The sequence below is a fragment of the Cetorhinus maximus genome, chromosome 5 (genome assembly GCF_964194155.1).
Source record: "Cetorhinus maximus chromosome 5, sCetMax3.hap1.1, whole genome shotgun sequence".
NCBI classification, from domain to species: domain Eukaryota; kingdom Metazoa; phylum Chordata; class Chondrichthyes; order Lamniformes; family Cetorhinidae; genus Cetorhinus; species Cetorhinus maximus.
In genome coordinates this window covers 154,741,350-154,753,760 of record NC_135883.1, presented here as the reverse complement: position 1 = coordinate 154,753,760, position 12,411 = coordinate 154,741,350, and the positions used below count along the sequence as shown (strand labels likewise).

General features: G+C 46.8%; 1 protein-coding gene across 1 annotated transcript in view; it reads right to left on the bottom strand.

Annotated features, from left to right (window-relative positions):
- Positions 1-12,411, bottom strand: part of kif6 (kinesin family member 6) — a 664,853-nt gene that overhangs the window by 486,777 nt on the left and 165,665 nt on the right. The window lies entirely within an intron of this gene.

Here is a 12,411-nt window from a genome sequence, read left to right as displayed (position 1 = left end):
TAAACAAATTCAGAGCTTCCTGGATGACAAAAGAAATAGAGATTAAGATGAAGAAGTAAAAATTTGCTTTTGACAGATGTCATGTAGATAATAAACATAGAACCAGGTTGAAGGGGAAGTATAAAAGCAAATAAGAGAGGCAAAGAGGGAGTATGAAAAGAGACTGGCAACTAACATAAAAGGGAATCCCAAAGTCTTCTATAAGCATATAAATCATAAATGGGTGGTGAAAGGAGGAGTAGGGCTGATTAGGGACCAAAAAGGGGATTCACACAAGGAGGCAGCGGGAATAGCTGAAGTATTAAATGAATACTTTGCATTTGTCTTTACCAAGGAAGAAGATGCGGCCCAGGCCATGATGAAAGAGGAGGTAGTTAATACATTAAAGGATTTAAAATTGATAAGTAGGGGGTATTAGATAGACCGTCTATACTTCAAGAGGATAAGGCACCAGGACCAGATTAGATACATCCAAGGGTACTGAGGGAAGTGAGAATGAAAATTGCAGAGGCGCTGGCTATAATTTTCCAGTCTTCTTTAGGCTCAGAAGTGGTTCCAAAAGATTGGAGTATTGCAAATGTTAAACCCTTGTGCAAAAAAGAGCGTAAAGATAAGCCCAGCAACTACAGGCCTGTCAGCTTTGGTGGTGGAGAAACTTCTATAAACAATAATTCAGGACAAAATTAATAGTCACATGGAAAAGCGTGGGTTAATTAAGAAAAACTAGCATGGATTTAAGGGAAAATCGTATTTAACTAACTTGATAGAGTTTTTTGAAGAAGTAACAGAGGGTTGATGAGCGCAATGCTGTTCATGTGGTGCACATGGACTTCCAAAAGGCATTTGATACAGTGCCACACAACAGACATGTGAGCAAAGTTATAGCTTAAAGAATAAAAGTGAAAGTAGCAACATGGATATGAAATTGGCTGAATGTCAGAAACACAGACTACTGGTTAATGGATGTTTTTCAGGCTGGTGGAAAGTCTGTAGTGGATTTCCCAGAGGTCAGTGTTGGGATCCTTGCTTTTCCTGATATATATTAATGATCAAGTCCTTCATGTACAGAGCACGATTTCAAAATTTGTGGATGATATAAAACTTGGGAGCATTGTGAACTGTGAAAAAAAACTCATGAGATCAGCTGTGGGCTGTTTCGGCCACTGTAGGGAAAACTCACCTTAAAATTCGGCTGCGAGAGCAGCCTTAATCCTGCCTATCATTGCCTGCCCATGTTATCTTCATGGCAGGGTAATGGGAATGGGCTGGAGTTTGAGCCGCTGCCTCCGGAAGCAGACGAGAGGCAGAAATGGAAGCGGGCAGATTAGGAGGCCTGTATCCGTTCACTGGGACATCTGCCCAGTTCTGTGGGTTAATTAAGGAAAGTTAGGTACTCTAGCCCTTACTCTCCACCCTCCATGCCCCCTCCGTACCCCCATGACCCCTCCATACTTCCATGTGCCCTCACCCAATATCCACTTTGGACAAAACTCACGAGCCCAATAATAACACTGGGAAGGCATGTTCATTAAACTGTCAAAATTAACAGACAGCCATTCAAAAAGCTCCACAAAAACCATTAATTCACTCAGTAGCTCATAAAACTATCAATCAAACACAGCTATTCAAACTCTATTTGAAGCAATAATCCTTTTAAGTGCTCATAAAAACTGTCAAAATAAACTAACAGGCATCATAAACCTCTTCTAAAGATGCTATTAACTGCTCATAAAATTGTCAATGAAAACAAAGTTCAATCTCCTTGGCAGCTATGTCAACAACCCCTGTTAAGCTGAATCCATTAGTAGGGTTTGGAGCTCAGCCAAGTATTCATAATGGAATTACACAGCAAAGTTGTATCAACAAAGCCTCCAAGGCTAAATACATTAAAAGCTTGAAGTTGTGGAACATTTGGCCATCTGTTTTGCTGCCTCAAAGGCTCAACAAATGACTAACATGAATACATTAAATCCTTTTGAAATGGCCTGAACAGACTGCCACCTTTTCCACTGCTTCAAAAGCTTAGCAGATGGCTGGACTGCGAATCAACATAAAGATTAAAAAACCGGTTAAAATGACACACTAAAATCTGAATTTGAATACTGTTCAATGCTGCAGCACTTCTTCCATTGGATAATGTGCTCCAATACATCTGAAAACGTTCACAATGCTGGTCAGTTTAATGGTCACTTACCTTTTAAGAACAAAGCTCTATCATAGAAACATAGGGCAGAATTTTGCCTTTGGTGGGCGTGCGGGCCCCACCGGCTCAGCGGCGGACGGACAGCCGACCCCCGCCACTGAAACAGGGCCCACCGCCATTTTGAGTGAACAGACCAATTAAGGCCTGCCCGACAGGAAGCGCTATGCCCTTCCTGTGCGGGGGGGAGAGGGAATCCCCAGCTGTCAAAGTGCGCTCTTTCGCGCATGCGCGTGAAAGAGCGCACTGCTCCCTGAGACAAAGTGTTGTCTCAGGGAGATTACTGACAGTCCAAAAAACTTTTAAAATAGAAAAATTTAAAAATTATTAACATGTCCCCCTCACGTGACAATGTCACACGAGATGGGACATGTTAATAAATATCACATAAAATGTATTAAAGTTTTTTAAAACGGACATGAAACCTCATCCCGCCAGTGGATGAGGTTTCATGTATTATAAGAAGCCCGCTGGGGCTCCTGGCCTGCCCACCAGCCTTAAGGTTGGACGGGCAGGGTCTTTACTTATCTTAATTGCTCTATCAATGGCCTCAATTGGCCATTGACAGGTCGGCGGGCTGACCACTCTGTCCGCCCGCCTTCCTAAAAATTTAAAGGGACCGGGATGATGTCGGGGGTTCTTCCCGACGTCATCCCACGTCATTTTCCCGTCGGCAAGTGGGCCCCGCCCCAAATCGCCAACAGGAAAATTCAGGCCATAGACGGAGTAGACCATTCAGCCCGTCGAGCCTGCTTCGATCATGGCCGATCATCTACTTCAACGCCTATTTCCCATACTAATCCATTTCTCTTTACATCATTGATATTTAGAAATCTATCAATCTCTACTTTAGACATACTCAATGACTGAGCTTCCATAGCCCTCTGAGGTAGAGAATTCCAAAGATTTACAAGTCTTTGAGTAAAAAAAGTTCTCTTCATCTTATTCCGAAGTGGTTTCCTCTTATTTTGAAATGTGTTCCCTGGTTCGAGGCTCCCCAGCCAGGGAGAACATCTTAGCTGCATTTACCCAGTCTATCTCTTTGAGAATTTTATAGGTTTCAATGAGATCGCCGCTCATTCTTCAAAACTCTACAGAATATAGGCCCAGTTTCGCCAGTCTCTCTTCATAGGACAGTCCTGCCTTCCTGGGAACAAGACTGCTGAACCTTCGTTGCACTCCCTCTATGGCAATAATATCCTTCCTAAGGTAAGGGAACCAAAACTGCACACAGTACTCCACTTGCAATCTAACTAAGGTTCTATACAATTTAAGCAAGACTATGCTACTCTTATATTCAAATCTTCTTACGATAAAGGCTAACATGTGATTAGCCTTCCTAATTGCTTGCTGCGCCTGCATGTTAGCCTTCAGTGACTTATTGACGAAGACACCCAGGTCCCTTTGTACATCTACACTTTCTAATCTCTTCATTTAAGAAATACTCAGCACATCTGTTCCTCCTACCAAAGTGGATAACCTCACAATTTTCCACATGATAAGTAATTATAAATAATGTGCAAGGTTACGGGTAAGGCAGGGGAGTGGGACTAGGTGGAATGGTCTTTCAGGGAGCTAGTGCAGACTCGATGAGCTGAATGGCCTCTTTCTGCACCATAAAGATTCTGTGATTCTGCTCCATGTTCTTGCCCTCTTGCTAAATCTGTCCAAATCCACTTGAAGCCACTTTGCATCTTCCTCACAACACACATTCCCATCTGCAAACTTGGAAATAATTACATTTGGTCCCCAATCCAAATCATTGATATATGTTGAGAACAGCTGAGGCCCAAGTACTGATCCTTGTGGTATTCAACTGGTCACAGCCTGCCAGCGTGAGAATGACCCATTTATTCCTACTCTCTGTAGTCTGCCTGTTAACCAATCTTTAGTCCATGTGCTTTAATTTTGCTAACCAATCTCCTGTGGGGGACTTTATCAAACGCCTTCTGAAAATCCAAGTATACTACGTCCACCGACTACTCAGTATCAATTTTGTTGGTAATATCCTCAAAAAATTCTAGTTGGTTTGTCAAACATGATTTCCTGTTCATAAATCCATGGGCAGAATGTTATGTCCCACGGGTGGGTGTACGCCCAATCCCATCTGGCATAAAATCGCACGATATGACACTGGGCGAGCATCCCGACTCCATCCCACACGCGTGCAATCTTCAGGTCGGCGAGTGCGCGCGGGTGTCGGAGCCACTCCCATCATCAATTAAAAGGCCACTTAAGGCCATTAAAAAGGCAACTGTTTGTGATTTTACGTTGCCCGTGCAATTTCGCACTTGTCACACGGGCAAAATGGGCAGGTTACAAAACCTCATCCAAGGGCGAGACAAAAATGGTGAGCAACATTGCCATTGTGAGTAGTAAAGCGTTTAGGAGATAGTTTGCTGCTGGCTGCTTATTTGAACTTGACAGCTTCATCTCTGTTCTAAGCTTCATTCTTAGCATTTTGAGGCTTCATTTCAGGACTCATTGGTGTCTCCAAGGCCCCCAGAGAATTTTGACTGTGTGGACCCTTCCAGGTATCAGACAGCCTTCTGTAACCCTGGTAGTGAGGATTGTGCTCTCTACTGGGGGCACGCCCTCTGAGGGGGAAGAGAGGGGCAGAAGGGAGAGGAGGCCAGATGTCCCACTGCAACTTCCAGGGGAGCGACCTGTGGGAGGAAAGGCACAGGCACAAGGGCGCAGGGACAGCAGGAAATCCAAGGCATAAGGAACCGCAGAAGATGCCACTATCCTGCTGCCAGGGTTTACAGGCAGCGATGCGGAAACCTCAATATGTCCGAGATGCAATGCCGAAGGAGGCTCCGCCTCTCTAGGGAAACTGTGACCTCCATTTGTCATGTGATTATGTGGATGGACATTCCATGCCAGTGACTCTGAAGGTCACAGTGGCCCTCAACTTCTATGCCTGCGGCTCTTTCCAGGGCTCAGTGGAGGATCTTTGTGGAGTGTCCCAATCAGCTGTCCACAGCTGCGTGAAGCTGGTGCCAGACGCTTTGTTCAGGCGGGTAGTGACATTTATTCATTTCTGTACAGACGAGGCCAGCCAGGCTGAGCGGGCCAGAGGGTTTTCAGGGATTGCTGGGTTCCCCCGCATCCAGGGTGCAATTAACTGCACACATGTGGCCATCAAGGCACCAGCGGGACAGCCAGGTGCCTTCATCAACGGGAAGGGGTTACACTCGATGAACATCCAGATAGTTTGTGACCACAATATGCAGATTCTGCAAGCCTGTGTAAGGTACCCTGGAAGCTCACATGACACTTATATCCTCAGACACTCCCAGATGCCAAAGCTCTTCAGTGCTCCAGCCCGACTGGACAGATGGTTGTGGGGTGACAAGGGCTATACCTTGAAAAGGTGGTTTATGACGCCTCTCCGCCACCCAAGAACAGAGGCAGAACAGTGTTATAATAGGAGTCATGCCTCCACAAAGACGGTGATAGAGTGGACCATAGGTCTTCTGAAGATGCGCTTCCAATGCCTGGACCATTCAGAGGGAGGACTACAATACCCCCCCAGAGCGGGTGTCACTGATAGTGGTTGCATGCTGCGCTCTCCAAAATCTGGCACTGGCAAGGGGGAACCACTGAAGGAAGAGAATCTTGAGGCCGCTCCACAAGCCACAGAGGAGGAATCTAGTAGTGAGTCAGAAGGGGAGCACAGTGAGGAGAATGCTGAGGGCATGGAGGCAGACATCTATATCCTTCAGGGAGGGAGGGACACCAGGGATGCCTTGATCCAATGCTCCTTCAGCTAGGCTGCCAAAGGTCTGCTTCTACCTCATGCCAGGGCTGCCACCTCCATCCAAGATGTCTGAAAGGACCCTTTCATTTGAACCCAAAGTCCACTCAGTGCCTGCGCAATAAAGTTTAGAGTCACTCACATCCAGCATTAAATACTGGCATACCCTGCACCAAAAAAAAAGTGAAGCATACTCAGGCCATTAAGACAAAAGCAAAATTTATATAATTTTGACACTCACAACAAATGAACATTACCATATCTGGTGTTAATGTCCACACCAGTAAACATATAAACAAAACATGGCAGAACAGAAGATCACCTGTGAACAGCACCTCTTGCGCTCATGGTGCCTTAAACTTACGTTTACGAGTGCTGTGTCTTGGTGCCCCTCTGCATGCTGGCAGCAGCATTGGAGGCAGCCTGCTTACTCTGGTGTCTTGTTGGCCTTGATGACCTTGGCAGTCATCCTCTGGCCAGTGGAGCCTGTGCTGGCCACGCCTGCGAGGGAGCAGCCAGTGCCACGGCTGGCATCTCCACAGTCGTTGCAGCCTCGTCAGATACCATGGTCACTGGCAGAGGGATGGAGGAGATGCTGCCGTCATCCAGAGCGCCCTAAGAGGAGCCCGCAAAGACGACAAGCAGCTTTTGTGCCAACGTGAGGTCGCTCTGGACTTCCCTCCTCGCCTTTGATGGACAGGCACCTGGCTAGGATATTGGGTGCCTCATCCATCTCTCACACTGGAACTGACCACCTGAGGTCAGTGCCTATATGAGGGCTTGCAGGTCCGGGCGCAACCCCAGGAACCCCTGATTCTGTCCCTGGAGCTGCCTCTCCATGAGAGTCACCACTCTCTCAATGGAGGAGGCAGTGTGCTCATCCATGAGGGTCAACACAGTGCTCAGCTCCGCATGGACTCCCCCACATATAGACCATGGCACGCAGACCCTCATGGATCTCCGCCAGATCCTCCCGCACATCCTGCTGGACATCCAGCATCTGCCGCCTGATGGACGACTCCAGAGGCTCATCATCTGCCTTTCATTCAGCATCGTCCTGGTCCCCAACAGTCCTCCAACTGCCGGCGTCCTGGGCATTCTCTGCCTCCACCTGCTCCTCAAGCGAGTATGAAATGCCCTCAATGCTGTGCACCAATATTTGGCTGACGATCTAATGCCCAACGAGGTGCTGGTATCTGCGTTGGTGTCTGGTTCAGAGAGTGGGTGTGACACAAGTGCATCTGAAGACTGGCAGCCCTCTGCTGTCAAGCGTGGTGCTTCGGGGACCTGCATACGAGTGCGTACTGGCAAATCTAAGTGAGAACAACAACGTGTCATCAGTTTAAGTCATCACACTGTCACTGTGCATGCCAGGCACCCTGGTGAGACAATGAAGATCTGCATCATGGTGCCATTGTCTTTCAATGATCAACGGGGACTCTAGTTTTGAGGCTCCCATTAATGGTGAGACTACACAAGAATGTTTGCACAATCCAAAACTCTCACCTCTGTGCACTGCAATCTTACCTTCGGCAGAGACCCCTGCCTACACATGACCGGCTGACCGAGGTGGGTGGCGGCTCTCCAGCTCCAAAGTGTCCATTTCAAACCTCGTCATGATTAGGTATGGGGGGCCTCCGCCTGTCCTTGACCTCTCTATGTTGTTATGGCTCCTCTTCTACTGAAAGGACAGAAGGGCATTGATTGGTCCACTCTCTACCTGCAGCCCCATTGCAACCTGGCCAATCCCACCTGAGGAACGCCTTGCAGGGCACACCTGAGTCATGGCATTCAGGCCAAGCAGCCAGGGCTCACCCCCTTGGCCAGCTCTGCGTCATCAACAGTTGACACTCCAACCTTAACACCTCTGAGCTCCATGAGGGTACGGCCAGCCCTTAACACCTCTCCACACCGATCCATGACAACATGGTACTCACCCTTGCCGAGCGCAGCAGGTTGTTGAGCCTTTTGCGGCACTGCACCCATTTGCACCTCAAGACATCATGGATGCTGACCTGAGCACCAACTCCTCCCAAGCTTTTTTGGTCTGATGTGGTAGCCTCCTTCCGCCATCCCTGGAAACGAGGCTGTCCATCTGACACCTACCTCCTCCACGAAAACCATGAGGCACTCATCCAAGAAATGGGGGGCTGAGTGCCCACCTGCCTGATGTCTCCAGCCGTTGGTGAGGCCTTTGCTCCAGTCTCCAGGCTGCAGAAAGATTCGCCACTGGCAGCCTTCAGGAATCTGCCTCTGTCGATTCTAAACTGCCCGCTGGGTCGCCATTGGACCCGGCGCCTGAAAGGCAACCGCCCAGCTCTTCCCGACCATTCAGAAGACGCGTTTCATGTTGGGAGGGCCTTAATTGGCCAGCCAGCGTGAAAGTGCAGTTGTGGGCTGATCGCAGTCGGCGACCTGTTTCCTGACCGCTCCCAGGCCTACCAATCGTGTGTGCCCAATGAGGGAAAAATTCAGACCCGTGATGACTATGCCCAATCAGATTATTATTATCCAAGTGTCCATTTATCACATCCTTTAGCATAGACTCTAACATTTTCCTTACTACTGATGTAAGGTTAACAGGTCTGTAGTTCCCCATTTTCTCTCTCCCTCCTTTCTTAAACAGTGGGGTGACATTTGCTACCTTCCAATCTGCAGGAACCATTCTAGGATGTATAGAATTTTGGAAGATGATCACTAATGCATCCACTATCTCCACAGCTACCTCTTTCAACACTCTGGGATGTAGGATGTCAGGTCCCAGGGACTTACCCACCTTCAGTCCCATTGATTTCTCTAGTACAAACTTCTTACTAATACTAATTTCCATCAACTCATTGTTCTGCCTAGTCCCTTGGATCTCTAATTCTGGGAGATTTCTTGTATCTTCCTCAGTGAAAAGAGGCACAATGTTATCATTTAGCTTCTCTGCAATTTCTTTATTCCCCATTATAAATTCTCCTAACTCTGCCTGAATGGACCCACATTTGTCTTAGCCAAACATTTCCTTCTTACGTACCTATAGAAGCTTTTACTCTACAAGCTTATCATCAATCACTGCATTACAAATTTACTTAAGTTATTATACATCACATAATAATGACATATGAAGTTGTTAACAACTTTAAACTTATCTGTCAAAAGGTTCCCGACTCTTGAGCCAGCTTTCCCCATGGATCACAAACCCTTTGACCTAACGTGGTTCACACAGGCTTCAGAAACCCACCCACCTTGCTGAAAATTTCAAATTCCAGGAAATACAAAAGTGAGATAGGCAGCAACTGTCATGACATCTGTTTACATGGGCATTGGGTTGTGACCTGTCACGTATCCTGCACCAGTCATCATGGCAGCCAGCAAGAATCAGGTGCCAATTTCGGAATTCCGGTCAGACTTGCTTTTCCACCCCCCCGCTGGATGGACATTTACCTGGGGTTGGACAGCAAAATCCAGCCCCCTATCTTGCATTCATTAAATTGATCATTTAGATGCTAACAAATATGCTGCACAAATAGTGTTTGCAATCCGGGAATTGAAATTTTACATTATGTTATGGCCATTACTTCATTGCTGATTCTTTTAGATTTTATGCTCTGATTAACCAAAGTGAAAATGCTCTGCACTTGCTTCATCAGTTTTTCTGAGGGCTGCATCCTCTTCTCTCCTTCCTATCAGGGGAATGGACTGTATGCTCGGAAAATCTATCACAGTGACGTAGCACGATTTCCTTCACTTCTGACCTAGAGGCATGGCTACAGGAGCATGGATTGAAAATGGATTAACTCAACCTTTCAAGTATCATAGGTGCAAATCTGCTCTGATTGCCGTCTGTGCCTTAATTCTGATATTAAATAACTAATGGACTATGGTGTAAAAGCAAAATACTATGGATGCTGGAAATCTGAAACAAAGCAGAAAATGCTGGAAAAACTCAGCAGGTATGACAGCATCTGTGGAGAGAGAAACAGAGTGACGTTTCGAGTCTGTATGGCCCTTCTTTTCTGGGTCATACGGACTCGAAACGTCAACTCTGTTTCTCTCCACAGATGCTGTCAGGCCTGCTGAGTTTTTGCAGCATTTTCTGTCTTTGAAGGGCTTCAATGTGGACCTCACCCACGTCTCCTTCCAATTCATCCCCACTATTACCCTCGTCCTCTAGGTCAGTCGCTATGGACCGTTACCTACTTGTCCCCTTCTCCACTGTGGTATTGTTTTATCATATTGACATGATACAGCCTTTGCATTTTTCTGCAGTCTGGGGTGTCAATTAGATAGTTTACTTCCCCAAGCTTCTTTGCTACTTTGTATGAGCCATTGAACCAAGCTTTTAGGGGTTCACCTGGTATTAATAAGAGCTCTAACACATAGTCTCCCGGCTGAAAGTTTCAGGCCCTGGTATGTTTGTCTGCCTATTTTATCATAGCTATCCGGGAAATTTTTAAGTGTTCTCACGTCACACCACAAGCTCTCATGAGTTGCTCACAGAATATGGTTACATTGTCTAACATGGAGACTTCTTCCTTCTGTTCTAAAAATCTCTCCTTGATTAGTTTCAGAGGATCTCTCACTTGGTGCCCGTAAACTAATTCAAATGGAGTAAAATTGGTGGACTCATTGGATGAGTCTCTGGTAGCCAAAAGGAGAAAACCTAGTCGTTTATCTCAGTCATGGGGTATCCGTGGCAGTGTGCCTTGATCATTGTTTTTAAGGTCAGATGGTACCATTCTATTGCCCCCTGCGACTGCAGATGATATGCTGAAGACTTCAGCTGGGTCATCCCCAGGTTACCATGACCATCTCCAAAATATTCCAATATTTTGAACATGAAATTAGAGCCCTGATCTGACTGGGTCTTGGTGGGCAGTCCATACCTAGTAAAGAATTGGGTTAGTACCCCCATCACTGTTTTGGCAGATATGGTTCTCAGGGGAACAGCCTCTGGGAAGCAGGTAGCCACGTCCATGACGGCAAGGATACACTGGTAGTCCTCTTTTGTTTTGGGCAGGGGTCCCACACAGTCCACTAGCACCTTGCTGATTGGTTCTCCAAAAACCAGCATGGGAATCATAGGTTCAGTTTTATTGTGGATTGAGGTAGCCTCACAACTAGGCAGATGTGGCAGGTTCTGCAAAACCTTGCTACATCCTTGTGGAGGTGTGGTCAGTAAAAATATTGGCTGATGCGGGTTTGCATTTTTCATATACCAACATGCCCAGCCATCAGAATTTAATATGCTAGCCGTAACATTTCCCTATGGTATCTCGGCAGCACCACTACCTGGTGGATCACTGTCCACTCCTCATCTGCAAGTCCTTCAGGGGGTCTCCATTTCCTCATCAGCACCTCATTTTTAATGTAGTAAAATTCAGGGATTGCCTTTGCCTCAGCTTCACTTTGGGCAGTCTGAGCTTTTTTTTTTTAACAGCAGGTCAGCTTGCAGAGCCACAACTAAGGAAGATCTATTTAGGGCCTTAAGGCCTTCTAGACTCCCGAAAAAGGTTTCAGAAACTGGACAGTACAGTCATCTGTCTGCAATGATACTTCAGCCTCCACATAAGGAGCTTGTCTGGCTATAGACCAGGTTACCACACAGTCAGGAAAAATGCCAGGCATGTTCTCCTGCAGCTGCTCTGTCTCGGCTCCTCCAAGACCACTGGAGGTGCCAGGTCACTGCTGTGGAGCTGGCTGATACCATCCACAGGCAAACAAGAGACGATTCCCATAATCACTGGCCCTGAAACAAAGTTTCACTCCAAGTACACCCGGTACAAAGGGATGAGCATGTACCCTCCTTTAATACCCTTTACCAACACCTTGGCACTTACTGCACTCTCTGGCGGAAAGGTCATGCCTTTTCCCAGCAGTAGTTTGGCTGGCCCCTGTATCCCTCAGTATCACTATAGGCTTACTCACCTCACCCTGGGGAAATGTGGCTACTCTTCCTTCTGATACAAAACCCTGTAACTCTCAGGAATGTTTTTAACCTCACCCACAATCTCGGTAGTGCATCTACGGGGATTTGCTGCCGCAGTCAGAGCCATAGCCTTGTCTGCTATGCTCTCTGACTGACTTCCATGCTCTGCACGGGGCTTATGTGCCCCGATAAAATCCCACAGGTTTTTCCCGTTAACTGCAGTGGATAGCACGGAGGTGTCCTACATTTCAGCAGTTAAGTTCGGGAGGAGATGGCATAGTGGTATTGTCAGTGAACTAGTAATCCAGAAACAGAGGGTAAAGTTCTGGGGACCTGGGTTCAAATCCCACCAGAGCAGATGATGGGATTTGAATACCTTAATAAAAATGATGACCAATTGTTGTAAAAGCCCATCTGGTTTGCTAATGTCCTTTAGGGAAGGAAATCTGCTGTCCCTACATGTGACTCCAGACCCACAGCAATGTGGTTGACTCTTAAATCGGGTATCTGTGGCAGTATGCCGTGGCCTCAGCCCTT